Raw genomic sequence first — 19011 nt, 5'->3', positions numbered from 1 at the left:
CTGGCTCAGTCTCTTAAGTCTTTTCCAGTTTTAATTAACTAAACCTGGAGATCAGGATGCCACTGCAGAAGTGGTGAAAAGGGAAACTCAATTAACTTCACTTTCAGTAGCCATATTGCTATAGTTATCCTCAGCTTGTCGGAGAATAATTTCCAGGATCCAATGAGACCACTTGGTCTTGATAATTCTCTCTGCTCAGTCATTGAAATCCCTAAATTTCTTTACAAGGCAGTCTAGAGTTTCAGATAATATTTGGACAATTTATAGCCATTAATCTGCTTTGGTCATGATTCTTTTGGGTGCAAATAACAAACAAAACAAAACAAAACAAAACAGAACAGAACAGAACAGAACTGAACAACAACAACAGAAGAACAGCTCAAGCTGAATGAAACAAGAAAAGAAAAATCAAACAATCAAAAAAACAACCAACCAACCAAACAAGTAGCAGTGGATCTGTGTGAGATATTGTTGTCCAGGTAATAAATATATTTAGGGCATTTCCCCTCCTCTCATTTCTCCTTTTCCCTCTGCTAGAGCCATTTTCAGGCATGCTTCCTCCAGTACTGGTCCTCTAATCAACTGGCAACACAAGTGGAAAAAAAAGTCTCTTTTATATTAGTTCCAAAAGATTTTGAGAATTAAATACCAGGATTTTGCTTGGATCCTGTTTCACTACTTGACTAATTCCCCCTGGGCAGACAGTGGGACACACTGAGTGATAATCTTTGGGTTATCTCAGCTGCCCCACATGTCAGGAGCGATGAGGTGAAGTCAATCTTACCAAATCCCAATGAGCTTTTTGGATAGATTAGAGAAGTGTTATTTTTCAATAGAAAAATAAATAGATTTTTATTCTTTAATTAGAATAAAAGTAAATGTATATTGTGCAGCTGAGGGAAAAAAAAAAATAAAGGAGTTTGTGCTTCACCACATCCTCCAGCATCTTAAGCAATGAACTGGTTATCTTCTGGGTGGCCTTCCAGATCCTCTCCCCAGAATACAGTTAGAACCTCAAGAGAGAGAAGGAAAATATAAGAAAGTGCTGAACAGAAATTAGAGAGCTGAAGAATAGAACTGCTGAACTGAAAACTATAACAGCAGCTTTCAGTAACAGACTAGATGAAGCAGCAGACAGGATCCATGTCCTGGACGACAGGGAAGTGGAACTCACTCAAACAGAGAAGTCAAAAGAGGAAAAGAAGGGAAAAAGTGAACACCACTTAAGGGACTTATGGAATAATATCAAGCAGACGAATACTCACATTTTAGGGATCCCAACAGGAGGAGGGAGAGAGAAAAGGACAGAAAAGTTAGCTGAAGAAATAATGGCTGAGAATTTCCCTAACCTTGGAAAGGAAACAGACATTCAGATTCAAGAAGCCTAGACTGTTCCCAATAAAAGGAACCCAAAGAGATTCTAACCAAGACACATTATATTTAAAATGTTAAAAAGTAAAGACAAGGAGAGACTCTTTAAGTAGCAAGGGGGAAACAGGTGGTTAAATACAAGGGAATTTCCATCCAATCTCCCGCCTCATCTCCTACTTCCTGGAACCTCAAATCCGATCTCTTTTTGTTTTTTTGTTTGTTTGTTTGTTATTGAAGTATTGACCTACAACACTGTTAGTTCCTGTTACACAATACATCTATACATTTCGAAATAATCACCACCATAAGTCTATTTACAATGTCACTGCCCAAAGATATTACATATGTATTGACTGTATTCCACACAGTGTACAGCTCATACCTGTGACTCATTTATTTTGCAGCTGGACATTTGTACTTCTTAATATTCTTCACCTGTTTCCCTCCTACTCTTTGGCAGCCACTTGTTTGTGCTCTGTATCTATGATTCTGTTTCTGTTTAGTTATGTTTGTTCAACTACATAACAAACACAACTTCTGTTTTGTTTTTTTAAGATTCCACGTATGAGTGAAATCACACTCTTTTCTCTATCTGACTTACTTCACTTAGCGTAATACCCTCTAGGTTCATGCATGTTGTCGCCAAAGCAAATTTTCATTTGGCATGCCTGACTAATATTCCATTGTGTGTGTGTGTGTATGTATATATCTCACATCTTTTTATCCAATCATCTATTGATAGGCTCTTAGGCTGCTTCCATATCTTGGCTATTTTAAATAATGCTGCAGTGAACATGGCTGCATGGTTTTCTAATTAGTATTTTTGTTTTTTGGATGAATACAATGAAGTGGAAATTCTAGGTCATATGTTATTTCTATTTTGATTTTTTGAGTAATACCCATACTGTTTTCCATAGTGGCTGCACCAACATACACTCTCACCAACGGTGCGTGAACATCCCCTTTTCTCCACATCCTCACCAAAACGTGTTATTTGCTGTCTTTCTGATAGCCATTCTGACAGATTGAGGTGATCCCACACTGTGGTTTTGATTTGTTTTCCCCTGATTATTAATAATGTTCAACATCTTTTCGTGTACCTGTTAGGTATCTGTATGTCTTCCTTGCAAAAATATCTATTCAGATTCTCTGACCATTTTTTCATTGGAATGTTTGCTTTTTTGATGCTGAGTTGTATGAGTTCTTTGTATATTTTGGATATTATGCCTTTAGTGCAAATATCTTCTCCCTTTCATTAGCTGGCTATTTTTTTTTTGATAACTTCCTTCACTGTGCAAAGGCTTTTTAGTTTGATGCAGTTCCTTTTTTAAATTTTTGCTTTTGTTCCCTTGCCTGAGGAGACATCCATTAATTATTGCTAAGACCTAGTTCAAAGAAATTACTGCCTATGTTTTCTTATAGAAATTTTATGGTTTCAGGTCTTACATTTCAGCCTTTAATCCATTTTGAGTTTACCTTTGTACGTGGTATGAGGGAGCAGTGCAGTTTGATTCTTTTGCATGTAGGTGTCTCATTTTCCTAGCACCATTTAATGAAGAGACTCTCTTTTCCCCATTGTGTATTCTCTACAGATTATCATATATTTTTCTTGCGTTCTATGAGGAAGAAATGGCGCTTTAATTTCTCCTTTTATGAATCTTGAGCCTACCTTCAAATGTGTTCCTTGAATTCTCATGCATTATTCTTCCAATAGTTATTTTATTCTCTGTCTCTGTCTCTTTCATTTCCCCCACTCCCTTTAGAGTCAGCTCATCTGTGACACACTGTTACATGTTTTTCTAAAACTCATTAATATTCCAATAAATTAACTAGATATGATTTATTACAATCTCTAAGGGTTCTCAAACACAAGGTGAATGATTGGGATCCTGTCATTTTTTCTTTTATACCAGAAGAACAGCAATATTATATTAGCTCAACTTACAAATTCTCCTTCACTAATTTGATTTTTATCCTACGCTTAGCTTTTTATTGAGAATCATTAACGAAAATAGCCATGTGTAAATTTATTCTGCATTTCCCTATAAAGGTGATAAGAGCCATTATGTACTTTGTAGTTTAAATATTCTATATTAGTTCCTATGTGAAAAATGTGTTAGAAAGTATGACTTCATTTCATTTCCACCAAAAAAGTTGTCTGTTTTCCACTTTCAGAAAAATACCATACAGTGTCTTATGACTTGATTCTTACTGTGCTTCCACAGATTTTCATCTGATATTTAATTATAGCAACAATGTTAATCATATTGTTTAATATTTTTACCGTACTCTAGTTTTAGCTTAGTAAATACTGACTTTCATGTCTGAGGACTTCTGCCAGAAAGTAAAAATGGGCCTGGGGCCCTAAAATAAACCCTTATTATTATTATAAGATCATCCACCTATTTATCTATCTATTGATAGATGGATAGATATATAGATAGATAGATAGATAGATAGACAGACAGACAGACAGACAGACAGGGAGAGATTATAGAAAATTTGAGAGACATCTGTATATAGGTTGTAGTTGGATAAAAACAAATGGTATGAATGATAGGATAATACATCTGTCCATCACTGTTTTGCAACTTTAAGACCTAAATTGTGTCCACCTGTGCTACACATAGCTTGTGAGAAAATCAGGCCATCTAGGGCCAAACAGACAAGCAAAACCTAGGCCTACACCCTCTGGTGGTAACTTAGACCCAGGGTTTCTAGGTGGAGTATATTTCAAATTATTCCTCAAATCCTCAGCTTTTTGGGGTCCGAGAATATTCTAGAAAAAGTAGAACCCCTTTTAGTACCATATGTGGGAACAGACTATTAAAGGAAACCAGGTCCTCTTGATAATAAACCAATTCACTGAGAGAAACAGAACTGAAAACTCCACCGTTGCTGAGAGGACTCTGTAAAGAGCTGTTCTCGTGGAGGTGGTTCTCACAGATAGTGGGTGAAGCTGCATCCAGAAACAAGCACCACAGGATGACACTTCCCAGACGTACTGGTTTTTCTCCCAGATTTAATGAGATACATTTGCTCTATGACATTGTGTAAGTTCAAGATGTAAAATGATTTTACATCTTGTATATATTGCAAAATTTTAATCATGTGTACATTGCAAAATGATTGCCCCGGTAAGCTTAGTTAATGTATCCTTCACATCACGTAAGTGCCCTTTTGTACTGTTATGATGAAAAAGAAGTTTAAGATCTATGTTCTAGTAACTTTCAGCTCAACAATATAGCATTGTTAATTATATTCACCATAATGTACGTTAGAGTCCCCAGACCATATTCCTCTTATAACTGGAAGTGTGTACCTTTTAACCAACGTCTCCCTCCTCCCACTCACTATCTCATGGATCATCTACTATTACTCTGTTTCAATGAGCTGAACTTTCTTAGATTCCACAGGTGAGTGAGATCATACAGTACTGTCTTTCTCTGACTTATTTCACTTAGCATAATGTCCTCAAGGTCCAACCATGTGGTCATAAATGGCAGGATTTTCTTCTTTTTTAGGGCTGAATAATATTTATTGCATATGTATGCCACATCTTCTTTATCCTTTTATCCATCAAGTAGACATTTAATCTTTGAGGAAACGTCACATACTGTCAGCTTGAGTTTCTTGTGCCTTGTGGAAGAAGATGCTCACAACTTCTGTCTTTGCCTGGAAGTCCCCTCTTCCTGACTCATTATCTGGTCTGTTTGGAGACACCCACTTTGTCTGTCATGGGGGGGCAGAGATTCTTAATTCAAGTCAGCTCAGCCTCTGGACTTTGATGTGGGTGCCTTTTGGCAGTTACCCTGACTGGAACTTTCCCTGCTAACTGTCTCAGGCCCTTCAGTTTGTTCAAGATGTACTTTCATTTAATGAAAAAGACTATGAAAATGAATATATGTATGTATATGCATAACTGGGACATTATGTTGTAGACCAGAAATGGACATATTGTAACTGTACTTCAATTAAAATACAAACAAATAAATAAAATTTAAAAAGAAGTACTTTCATCTTCTCTATTTGGTTGTATGCCAGTGCCCAGACTCATACAATCCCAGAATATTTCTTTATCTTATGGAACTTTACATACTCCCTCTATCATTATTTAGCCACTTCAGTACAAAGAATCAGCATCTCTAGTCACTGGGTTTCAATAAGAAGTAAGTCTTCCTGCTAGTTCAACTTCTAGGACTTCTGTCAGATATTTCCATAGAAGAGCTTCTCACACGAAGCTATGCAAAGCCCTTTTACCAGAGCTGATCTCTGGTTCTTTGTTTACCATTTGCAGCCCAGATCCATGCTTGTTCCAGAGCCCCAGTCTCAACTCTCTGTAGCCACTTCTTTGTTTCTTGTTTGAGCCAGAATTAATCTCCCCTTACCTTTCTTCAATAGTTAAGGTCCCATGGAGTCTACTGAGCACTTTCCTGGAGTCCCGCCAGGAACGTTTAATGTTTTTCTTTAATTATTATTTATGCACTTCAGATCCACTGTGTTGAACAATGTTTATTTTTTAACTTATAATACACATAAAGTTGATCCTTGCAAGTGATTTTCTCTGTTATAAACCTTCATACCAAATACTAACTTCAACAGCTTCCCCTCACTCCGCACGTTAGTCACTTTTGCTGTTGTTTTTGACAGAAACCCTTAACTGGGCATATATGCCTACAAATTATGTTGGGAGTTATACATATATATTTAATTTACATGAATGTTGATGTATTTTTGACCCTCAGACAATGTGGATTTGAACTGTGCAAGACTGCATATACACGGAGTTCTTTTTTTTTTAAACTGAAGTTTAGTTGATTTACAATGTGTCAGTGTCAGACGTACAGCATAGTGATTCAGTTATACATATATACACACATTCTTTTTTATCATAATAGGCTATTATTAGATATTATAAGATACTGAATGTAGTTCCCTGTGTTATACATTAGGTCTTTTTGGTTTATCTATTTTTTATACAGTTGTTTGTGACTGCTAATCCCCAAATTTCTAATTTATCCTGCACTCTCCCTTTCCCCTTTGATAACCATAACTTTGTTTCCTACATCTATGAGTCTCTGCCTATGTGGATAGTTTTCAATAGTAAATACCATAGTACTGCGCAGTCCGTGGTTGGTTGAATCTGCGGATGTGGAGGAACAACAGATATGGAATGCCAACTATAAATTATATGTATATCAACCCCCACATTGTTCAAAGGTTAACTGCATATAAGTCTCAGTCTGCCTCTGTTTTTTTAATTTAATAGAATATTTTCAAGGTCTATCCGTAATTCTATGTTTTCAATTTATTGGTATATATTTATTCATAGTATTTATTATATACTTAACATTTGCTTTATACACCTTTTTCTTACCTAATATTGCTTATTTGCATTTTTCACTTGTTTAAAAATATCTTAATAAAGTTTTGTGCATTTTTTAGTTTTTCCCAAAAATAAACTTTTAAATTGTTGATCCCTTGTTGTATCTTTTATTTTATATTTGATTAATTTCTCTTATTCTTTTTAATGTCTTCTAATTTATTTTAGACTTGTTTTTAATAGTATAAATGCATAAATAGGATATTTACTTCACTTTTAGGTTTTATTCTTTTTTGAACATAAACATTTAATGTTATCAATTGTCTTAAATTATATCAATATAGCTGCATCCCACAGTTATGATTTTCTACGTATTCTCTAAGCAATTCTTATTTATTATGGTAAAAATTATGTTACTTTTACATTTTTATGCTACTACAATAAGAACAGGCAAACCAAAATTGCCTTTGCTGATTTAACTCTTTTATTGTTAAATGCCACTTACAATGCTTCAATTATTGTTGAAGTTATAATAGAGTACTAATTAAAATTTAGATCAAATATTTATATTATGTGTAGGGTGTAATAACAAAGAGATAGTTTATTCTTAAGGTTTATATAAAGATAATATTTACAAGATACTCTTCTAAGAATTGTAATTCCACCCTGCCTCAATTTAAGCCAATATTTAGTCTCTTAAGTACCATAAATACCTTAAACTGACAATAGAGAGATAATATTCCTATTGAAAAGAGCCCACTGAAATTCAAGTCTTTCAGAGATGTTCTAAAAGCCCAGATAATTGATTTGAAAGTTGAATTAACTGAGAAGGAAATCCTATTTTCAGGATAAAATGGGAGTGGAAAAAATCTATCTCATGCAGTTTCCTGTATGCCTCCTAGAGAATGGAAAAGAAAAGGGGGTCTTTTTCTATGCACTGTCTCCTTAGGTCCACTAGCAATAATGAACATTAGATGGAAGGAGGTGTGTGAACAGAGACTGGCAGCATGGGGTGGAGGGAATAAGAAAGCCCTGATTTCAAAGAAATGGTTCCCCTACATCTTTGCTTAAAAGGCCATAAAGAGAATTATTCTTGGCCAGATGACCTGTTCAGAAAATCTACTTGTACCCTAATGGAGAGAATCACATTTTCATTATAAACCTCTCCTCTGATGCAGCCCCTCCCCCAACTCTGACAAGATACCTGACCGAGCCAGGATGTCAGTTGCTGACGGGGTTCCAGCTGGAATGTTGATGTGTTCCCCGGGGCTTGTTGTGGCTGGTGGATCCACGGTAACTGGGCAGAGCCCTGTGGTGGCTCAGTGCCATGGAGGGGCTGCCGTCCTCTGTGGAGCTTGGCTTTGGGGTCTTCTTTGGGAAGCTGAGTGAGGTTGTGGTGTTGCTGCTGCCCAATGGCCTGAGGTCACGGTTCACTTTCCAAAACCTAGAAGGGCAGAAAGTGCATGTCTACCTGTCATCAGCTTATTGCTGGGGGTCTTAGGTACCTTCAGACTTGCTCAGTCTTGTAGAAGTCGACTTTACGGGAGACACGAAGAGAAGTTGGCAAAAACGCTGGCTGCACTGATTGAGGAGAAATGCCAACACATTGACAAGATTTGTGCTGCCAAAAAGGAGAATGCTGGCATGGAGACATCTGTAGAGAATGCCAGGCTCGACAGAGATTCATGAAATAAATTTAGCCTCGCTGATACTGGCAGAAAAATGAGGAAGGTCAACGTGTGTTTGAGGAAGGAACTCAATTCTCTGGTCCAAGAACTGGTCCAAGATTTCTGCAGTCTAAAGAAGAAAGGTGGCAGAGATGCCAAAAGTGCTCAAGTTCCTGGAAGAGGTCATGAGGATCTACACGTCCCAAGGGGCAATTTCAAACCATTCAGGGGACTGAGCACCAAGCCCTGTGAATCCTTTTCCCAGGGTTGGGCCAGGTATCAAGGACTTGCTGTTCCTTCCCCTGCACTCAGGCATCCATTTCAAAGGATCAACACCTGAGGTGCAGTGAAGCCAGGAGAAGCAGGGCCAGCCCCTCCTTTAATCAGAGTTCCTCCAACTTGATATTCTGTGCACAACAGTGAGCTCCTCCATGGTCAGCCTTTCTCATCTAAAATATATTGGAATTCTTAGATCACATCACGAAATGATGATCTTTTCCTATATTCAGCAAATGCTTGGCTTATATCTTCCTTGTGGTGAAAGGAATGTGGTAAGCGAGGGGAATCTTTTACTTAGTTTGAATATTCATTAGGCCTCAAGACGGTATTGGTAATTATTATAAATCGGTTATAGAAGTGAGCTGTAAAAGTTGCTGTAGACATGTATGGACACATTATTTGTGGACCTTCTTTTCCCTTCAGTAAAATCCTGGGTGCAGGATATCTTTTTGGTGTAGAATTTTTAGGGTTAAATTAATTTTTCCAACATGTTTGTACGATTAAAACTTCTCATCATTGAAAAAGAAAATCTGCTTGTAACGGGTGACTCTCCAGTAGCCATCTAGTAACTGGATCATTGTAATATCAGCCATCAACTCCCTCTTGTTCTGTGCATATGAATCTCTCTATATTCAGTCCTTGTTCTTGAAAATGTACTGCTTCCTAGACGATTGAGTTGATCACCCTCAGCTTTTTAATTTTCCCTCCACACTCATTTTGTTGTTCTCATGACTATTTCTTTGGGTTAGTATTTTTCTGAAAGTAACCCCAGTTCTGCCTATTGAACTAAGCATAGCAAGGTTATTACATTTTTCCTGGATCAATTTTGCAAGAGTTTGGTAAGTTTTTTTATTATTATTTTGATATGAAATCTAAACAAAAATAAGACCCATAAAATAACTGAAGACAGGCACACATACCACTGGTACCCAAAGGAAGCCATAGACTGAGGTCTAGCCTCATGTCATTCTGTAACATGGCTTTCTCCTTGTGCAGTTTCCCATGGGCCTGCCTGAAGTCAAGGTTCACCATGGTCTGCAGCCCCTCCGTGGTGGCTCTGATTATGGAAGAGCTCATTCCAGGAAACTATGGCTGCATAGGTTGACTCCAAACTACACAACTGTCACAGCATTTTATCTGAAAACCAACCCCCATTTGACAAACAAGAGAAAACAAATGAGCTGGCTTAAGGATGAATGGCTAATATACAGAATGGAAATGTCCCAGGTATCCAGTGTTCACTCCTCTCTCTTTCCCTATATAAACATATTATTAAAGATTTTAAATATAAAAAAAATGAGAGAAACAAAACACTGAGCACTCATTTGTCCACTCCCCAGAGTCAACCATTTTTAACATTGGCTGCATTGCCACAGTGTTAGTGACCTCTTTGTTTTCTGGCATTATGGGTTGATTCTGTGTGCTTTGTACTCTGTGTAGGTGGGATCCCACGTTGTGTGTCCTTTTGGATCCCCCCTTTATTAACACCACCTTGCCTGTGTTGTGTGTGTCAGCAATTTACTGTTTGTTTGTTGCTAGGTAATAGCCCTTTGTGTGAGTATGACACATTCTGTAGTTTTTAAAAAATGGTAATGTTCGGAGAATTCTAGGAAATGATCAGTTTTTGAAACTGTTAGGGAAAGTAATCACACACTTATTATGCCTTTTCTATATGAAGTGCATCACTGTGTAACCAAAGAGAAGAGAAGTTTCTGGAAGTATTCAAGCTAACAAATGAAGAAGGAATGATAAAAAAAAAAGTATGTTATTTTGATATAAATAATCTAAATCATTCTCATCAAATGGCCATAAACATTACAAAAACGACACAACTGGACATCTGTACCTCCTGCTAGAAGTACAATGTGTCACCTATGAAACATTTTATTAAAACATAAGGCTTGAAAGTGAGCAAAGATCATCTAATTATGTTTACAGGAGAACAGGGAAATGTGATGGGCAACATCATAAGGATAAAATGAGCAAATCTAAAATATGGAAACTGTATAGGACAGGTAATCTGGGTTCTTCAACGAAAAAATTTCTAGGAAAAAAGAACCTGTAGGGGGAATTCAAAGACTGAAAGATATTTCTTAAGAGGCATAATTAAATGCAAATATATATTTATCATAGCCACTGAGAAATAGAGAAAAGCTTTTCTGTTGGTATGAAAAAAAATTGCCCCATGTAATTCTCCATCAGACTTCTCCTTTTCCATAGGGTTTGCTTTGCTGAACTTCTTTCAGTTTGAGGGGAGATGCGCTCTTGTCTCTAACTCAGTCAGCTGGCGTCTGAGGTACTCTTACTCTTCTTTCAGATTTTGCCTTGTCATTTATCTAACCTCTCAGACAAGATCAGCTTACTGTCATATACATTTACTCTATAATTCTCCTTCATATTGTTAGAGCAGGCAGATAGCTAGATATGAGCAGAGAAAGGGGGATGCGGGGCGAATGGCAGGAACTGGGCAAAAAGGAGGGGCACAGGCCAAATGCAGGAACCCCTACATCATGGAAACAACAAGGGACCCTGGGCAGGCAACGAAAAGCAGGAACCTCTGGGCTGATAAGAAATCATTCTGGGTTGACAAGTGCCCCAGAGGTAGGCAAAGAAAGGTGTGAAAAGGCAGGAATCACTAGTGTTTGATTGCAACCTTTTGCTCATTATGCCCTCATTTCAATAAAATTAGCCGTGTAGATTAGAAGTACCCATCATGCACTGGCACCATGACACTTCGGATCCAGACTAAATGAGGACAAAAACCCCTCCTCCCCTGGGGAAGGTGGAGCTGGGGTGCACATCACGGATTATGACCACGTGCATATCACATACAGAACAGACCAGTTTAAAGTTAAACTATATGAGTTTTACTTTCTATTTTTTTTGTTTTTAAATTTTTAATCCCTGATATAACCTTTATTCATAAGATAGTTACTTCCTTCCTCCCGTCCTTTCTTCTTTGTATGTTATTACTGTTACTATTCTTGGTACTGAGGATACAGAAATGAATAAAATATACATCCTACATTAAGGGCTTAAGGAATGTAAACAAGTAAATGTATAGTATGTGACAATTATACGTATACGTACCAAGCTCACTGAAAATGTAAAAGATAAGAATAAATTATACATATATGTACCAAGCTCACTGAAAATGTAAAAGATAATAAATTATAAGTGCAGAGTGGGGAGGGATATCACATAGGCAGTATGAAGGAGCTGACTCAGGAGAACTTACAGAATTTCCTTGGTCAAATATACATCCACAGGTATAATCTGAATTTTAATAAAAATATTTTATTATTTCCTAATGTGTATTAGACATTTTATAAACTAACAAAAAAGAGTTTCTGCCCCGACATAACCTTTCGTTTATGTAAAATGAACAACAAATGTGAATTAGATGTCAGAAAACAATGGTCCCAATTTTAAATGCAAAATGAGTTGGGAGCAGGAAAAAAATTACACAGAAAGTAGAACTAGGATTGACACTTGAATTATTGGTTAAATTTGAATAAGAGAAAAGAGAAAACATTCTTAGTAACAGAAAACAATAAATGGTTATTTTCTATTACTCCTTTTTCATGGTTTAAGTGCCTATTATAAGAGGGATAAATTGTAGAGTAGTTGATGGAATGAATACATGAGCTACTAAAGACTTTCTTTTAAAACACAGGTCTCTCACTTAGGAGTGATACATGAAGTGCCTAAATATATTATCATGGTTGAGTCAACCAGCTCCTTTTCAACTGTGTTTAGAAGCATGACAGAGAGGGCTTTATTAGCACGACAGAGTTTGACACCTAAGTAGCTGAGTGGCTGACGATGACAAAAGAAGCCTGAAAATAAACATCATCTTCTCATGAAATTTCCCTAGTAATAGTCTACATGGCACCCTTACAATTTAATATGTCTCGTCTTGCTGGAGAATAGGTTCTTGTCTGGTGAAGGAAAACAATCAAGAGCAAGGCATGGTAAAGTGAAAGCAAGTTTATTTAGAGAGATACACACTCCATGGACAGAGTGGAGTCCTCGTCTCATTCAGAAGGGAGAGCAGCTCAGGAGACACACACTTCATAGGCAGAATGCAGGCCATCTCAAAAGGCAAAAGGAGGAGAGACTGAGAGGTGTGGGGCGTTTAAAGTGAAAGTAGGTACACACTCCATAGACAGAGTGTGGGCCATCTCAGAAGGCAAGAGAGAATGATCACAAGATGTGGGATTGGTAGCATTTATGGGCTTGGAAATTTCGTATGCTGAAAAGTAAGAGGATTATTCCAACTATGTTGGAGGAAGGGGCAGAGGTTTGCAGGAATTGAGCCTCAACCACTTTTGGCTTTTTATGGTCAACCTAGGAACTATCATGGTGCCTGTGGGCTGTGCCATGAGGCTCAAGGTCAATGGGAAGTTGAATCTTCTGCCGTCTTGGTTCTAACCAGTGTGTCTTGTCCTCAATGACTGTGTCATTCCTTCAGTGGTGTTCCCTGCCCTCTTCCCTCCTGTGTCACTCATAACAATTGACATCTTGGGCTGGGATATCAATGAACTTGCACATTATTTCAACTACTTTGTGACAGTAGAAGGAGTCTCCTTCAAGCTTCTTCAATAGTATAGTCTCCGATGCAAGTATTTATTGTTTTCCAAGGTTGAGGAACTTTTCATATTACAAAACTTTACTTTCATAAAAACTCTTATATTTTAAAGTACTTAAGAATTTGAGTTATTTGTATATGTACTAATATTCGGAATTTAAAAAAATTATATGAATTAGGTTAGTCATATCCTACAAACTAACTCTTAATTTCTTTCCTTCATAGTTTTATTAATGTATAGTTGAATACAATATTAAGTGCACACACTTAAAGCCTATGATTTGATAAGTTTTGCCTTATGATTATACCCCAGAAACCATCCCATCACCACAGTCATAATCACATATCTATCATCACCAAAGTTTTTTTGTGACTTTTGTAATCTCTCCTTCCTTTATCTCCAGGAAACTGCATATCTGTTTTCCAGAATTACAGTTCAGTTACAAATTCTCTTTAAAAGAAGTTAAGAGACTTGGCAAAGATCAACAAAGATCCTATATACAGTGGAATAAAAACTTGAAAGTATATTCTGATTTGTAAACTAATGTTATTTTCATTACTTATTTTCATTATTTCATTAGTTACTTTCATTACATGACCTTTATTACTCACAACTGAATCACCAAAATTCTCCTGAAAATCCCTGCATGAGAACAAAGGGTCATCCCCCTAATGTGGGAAAGTTTCTAATTAAGGAACACAGTTCCATAATCAGTGATGACCCAGTGAAATAAGTTTAGAAAAAGTTGAAACTGCAGCAGTCAATGAGTTTGTGTACGTCCCTGCATTTGAACTAATTCCCAGCCTAGTTTTTGCCTCAAACCTCCTCTGACACTCTGCTTGATTGACTCACAGCTTGCTTCAAAATTCAAAGAGAAGATAAAATTCAAAGAGAAAATAAAATTCAAAGAAAAAAATAAAGGTAGGCAGACATAGAAAATCTTCGTCTTCTCTATATTCCAGTCATCCACCCAATGAAACTATAATTATATCTTTAACTTCCCTCCTATAATAATGACGTTTCCTTGTTTTGCTCAAAAGTCAAAACTTTCATTGTTTTTGGCTCTGGGTGCTCAGTCATGTTTTTAAGGACGTGATTCCTAAAATTAACCGTTCCGCTCCTTTTGATAGGATGCTATTCAATCTCCCTGCTCAGTTTCCCTCTCTCTCCTGAGTGCTTCCCCTGGCTCTCCTCAGCATCCTCTTGCTCTGGTTTATTTTTTAATCACATTAAAATTACTTTCTTAAATGCCTGCAGGTGCTATATACCTATTGAAAATATTCTGCATTTTAAAGGAAGGAGAGCATCATGCTATTATCTCCACGTAATAAATCAGTATGTAAATAACACACTTTTCAGCTTGATGTGATGTGATGTCATAATTTTTAATTTTTAGAGTTTGAGGAAATGGAATAAGAATCTTATTTTATTAATTCAAGGAGAAACCACTAGACCCTGTAGAGCAAAACAGAAATTTTTGCTCTTTATTTTTCATTTATCTTCTAGACATCTTGAAAACCTGATCTGTATAAAGTCTACAGGATGTTCTGTGTCATTTATGCTAGATATGGGATGCCTGTCCTGTTTAATACTGCAGGGATGGCTGTTAACTTGACAGTTTAAAGGTCATGTCTTACCCTTAAGTACTTAACTAAACTATAGCAACATAGCAGTGAGGTGAAAGATGCTTTTGTGGCTTCTTCAGGAGGCTTAATTGATAGAAAATGGTTAGGGGTGAACACATCTCTCTGTGCGATTCATTTCCATCCTGAGTAGCATGGCCAGTGGGAACTGATCGGTGTCAAAGCAATCCCCAGTGACTCACTGCTCCTGTGACTCTCTCCTTCTGGGAAGTTAATATACTCATCAGCTCTTGTTCACAAACTGATCTGTGAGAGATAGTTGTCAGGTTGGAATGCGTGGTGTCTGCAGCAAGAATAACAATGTCCCTTTGCAGTGTTACCTTTCCCAGGGCAAGCACCGACATCACCCAACTTCTGTCCCAAGACACCCGTGATGGAAACCCAAGGACAATTGCTGCTATCTTTGGTGATTTGATAATGAAATAGAGGTACTGAGATAGCAAGGGACAACCCCAAGGTCACTGTCATGATGAACATGTGGAATGTGCCTTGATTCTGATACCTTGCCTTGTACACTCTCGATATAGCAGCTGAAGAGATCTTACCGAAACATAAATTAAATCATGTCACTCCTTGTAAATGCCTTCCCATCTAAATTCTGAATGCTTTTCAATGAGCCTATGAGGTGTTTTATAAACTGGCCTCTGCCCCCTCTCCACACTCACCTATATCTCATATTTATTCTGCTCTTGACTCCACGCTTTCTAGTTTTTCCTCAATTTTGAAACATGAAAAATACACTAAGGTAAATTCAAGAAACTGCTCAGAACCAGTGAATTTGGGCCCAGGAGCTCAGGTCACAAGCACCATGCCCACCTGTCTTGAGGACTGAGAAAACTGACATCTCCATGCACCCCTAAGCCAGTTGCTCACACAGCTAAGCCATGTGCATCATGTTGTTGTGACTCTAGTCTCACTGCCCTTCTTTCTATTCCTCAAATGTGCGGAGTTTATTCCCCTGGTTAAAGTATTTATACCTGCTTTGGATGATTATATTTTGAAAGCTTGCATAGTTCTCTATTAATCCAAGTCTCAAGTCAAATATTAGCTTGACAGAGATATGTTTGCCCCTCAACCTAAAGAAACCCTTTAGTCACCCTCTCACATGCCCTGCCTCGCCTTATATTCTTCCTGGTCTTTACAACTTCCCGGATTTATCTTTGTTTCCTCATTTCTTATTCTCTCTCCTATGGGTTGTGAGCTCATGAAAGATGGAACCTAGTTTGTCTTGTTCAATGACATGGTCCCATTGCTTATTATGTTTTCTGGCATATAAAAGTGGCACGGTATTTGCTGAGTATACTGCATAAAGTCTAGACTTTCCAGAATCCCTGCTTTGCAATAATATTTCTAGTCTTTATAACAGAGAATGCCAGAACCCTGGTGTAGACAGCCGTTGGTCCTCCGCTGCATTCTAAGAGGAATGGATGATTATACCCATTGAGATGGATTATTTACTGTGCCATAGCATCGTAGATCATAAAGTTTTCACTGAGAATATATGGAGAAATCCATCTTTCTATGGGAAATGAATGTCCCTACTCTCTAGGACAAGTTCATATTCCAGTTCTGAAGGTCAGGACATTCACACATTACCTTATTACATTAATTACCTATAATAAGGGGTCCCATCTTCTCTAAACATCCCTCACATACTTTCATCTGTAGGTAGATGCTAAGAGTTTATAATCAGCACTGTGGGCTATAAGAAGTGCACTGCAGTGAAAGTCAAGATTCTTAGCTCCTAATCTGGCTTTGTTCTAACTGGCAAATTGGGAAAACAATTTAAGAACATTTCCCCATCTCCATCAGGATATTCAACTTTAAGTTTAGTCATTAAAGTTATAGACAGGAATGTCATGGCAAAAACTAAGATAGCATATGGAAAGACTGCTTTATAGGTACAAATGAATGGCATGCTATTCAAGTGCAAGTAATGCCTTTCTTAAATAAAATGGCTTGTTTACTGCTCTGACTTTAATTCTAGCTAAGTTTGGTATAGTTCATTTTCTTTTTATTATATTGTGTTCCTCGGCTTCATGTGTTGAGGTAAAGTTTGCTTTCCAAAATGTTCAGAATAGCTAATGAGTTCACAAAATGTTTACAATTTTAAAAAACTGTCAAAGCATTCCATGGGAATAATTGAAGAAGTCAAATAGTGGTAATAATGAAGGTTTATAACACAAAGAAACAGTCCTTTATCTTCAGTTATTCCAAAGATTCTATTTTCCTCCCAACCATCCCATGACATTCCTAACAGGCAAACTCTCAACTCTTTTGTTCTTAAGTACATATGCCTAATTAATATTAATATATGATTATGTCTTCATTCATTCTTTGAGAAAAATGGATCTCTCATATTTTTAGCCCAGGCGTTTACTAGCAGAATGGTATATGACTTGCTCTTTAACCCTGCTCTGCTTCAGTTTCCTCATCTGTAAATGGGGTTATCAATTTTAACCTTCTCTTTCGTGTAGGCTAGTTAAGTAAATAGGTTTAAATTAGCTAGAACATATATAACTTATAATTAGCATTCAGTTGCTGGTGCTCCTTTTTCTTCTGGTTTTTCTTAACATTATTGCTATTATTTACTAATTTTTACCTCCTTTTCCTTAAACCTCGTCCTCTCAATAAATCATATCTTATTTCATGGTTAAATTTTTTTTCGTTTTTATTATATTGGTCTAAGTATCCATTGTTCCACCAAGAAATATATTAAAGACATTTCCTTTCTCATAAAACTTTTAGGCATTTTTTTCTGGAGTTAATCATTCATATTCTCTCTCCCTCTCTCGTTCTGTCTCTCTGTCTCTCATTTGCTGTACTTTCAAGGAGAACTTGAAGTGGCTATCTGACAAAGTTTTTCCTTAAATTCCTATAGCTCTAAAAATGATTTCTCGACCCAACATCCATCTGATTGTATCTTCCAAGTAATTAATCATAGTCATTTGCTTTCTGAGGTTTATCCGTTCTGGAGCCCTCCAACCTGCTGCTCTTGTCCAGTCTGGTACTTTGAGAACTGAGCCACCATCCTGGGACTTTATTTCTTACCATCATTCCATGAACATTCTTAACTGCATTCTCTCTTCTTCGTATTATCGTATCTTTTAATTCTCAGTTTTACCCTAATTTCACTTTGTCCAGTAGCTTTCATGAAAAGTTGATTGGAATATTTTCTTTTCTCTCTGTTTGAGATTGCCATTGAGATAGAGGCACTCAAGATACTATTTCTACAGTAATTGCCTTATTTTATTTCAAAATTTTCAGTGACTTCAAGGAAGTCACATTTTATTGTTGTAGGATTTTGTGGTGGTTGTTGCTGCTTGTAGGTAAGTGGGGAAATATGAAATCCCTATTTATAAATAAATCTTCAGTTTTTCCTTTGATTCTCTCCCATATTTCACTTCTCTTTCTATTGCATTAGCCATATGCAAGCCAACTTTTGGGGTGTTTTACACTACTGTTTATTAATATGTACTTTCCTATTCCAGGCATTTACCTATAAAAGTGCACGTGACTGTGTGTGCTTATGTGTCTGTGTGTGAAAGAGCAAGAGTGTGTGTGGAAACTCAGATATGTTAACAACAAAATAAAATATTTTCATAGATTTATATACCTACCTAAATTAATAATATAGAAAAATGCATATCTATCCTTGTTGGCTAATAGCTTTCTTAGACAGCATTACAATTTCACTTAGTTCTCAAATTAAAATTAAACAGCATACTTTCTGTGTCCCCTCTCCAGCTACCACTATTTACACACAAAAATGATTGCAAAAATTTAATTCCTGCCTTATACTAATGTTGAAATGAAGTCTGCATTGAAGAAGTCACTATCTGCATACCTGCAAATGAAGTTGGCTGATATCAGAATCACTTTGTCGACTTTAGGAATAAAATGTACATAGATATTCTGAATCCATTATTTTATAGCAAGGACAAGACATCTGTACTTAAACAATTTTCCTGTACTTACGCTGATCAATCAGTTTTTATTGGTATATACTAGATAGCTGTTATTTTTGGCCACCAAGCTTTCATGTGGTTTCATAACCACAGCCTGAATTATTATAAATTAATTAACCATTCTAAAGGGTCACAAGTATTTTTACACAGCTATAATTTGTTCCACGA

The 19011-nt window shown here is 36.8% G+C and overlaps 1 long non-coding RNA gene across 1 annotated transcript; it reads left to right on the top strand.

Annotated features, from left to right (window-relative positions):
- The first annotated feature begins 10871 nt into the window (after positions 1-10871).
- LOC140698926 (uncharacterized) lies at positions 10872-13758 on the top strand. The gene is made up of 2 exons (XR_012076938.1): positions 10872-10936; positions 13636-13758. It is a non-coding gene; the product is annotated as an uncharacterized lncRNA (long non-coding RNA).
- The last annotated feature ends 5253 nt before the right edge of the window (positions 13759-19011 follow it).

Source organism: Vicugna pacos, chromosome 10 (assembly GCF_048564905.1).
Source record: "Vicugna pacos chromosome 10, VicPac4, whole genome shotgun sequence".
NCBI lineage: Eukaryota > Metazoa > Chordata > Mammalia > Artiodactyla > Camelidae > Vicugna > Vicugna pacos.
Note: the sequence above shows the minus strand (reverse complement) of the source record. Positions and strands in the feature narration are given on the sequence as shown.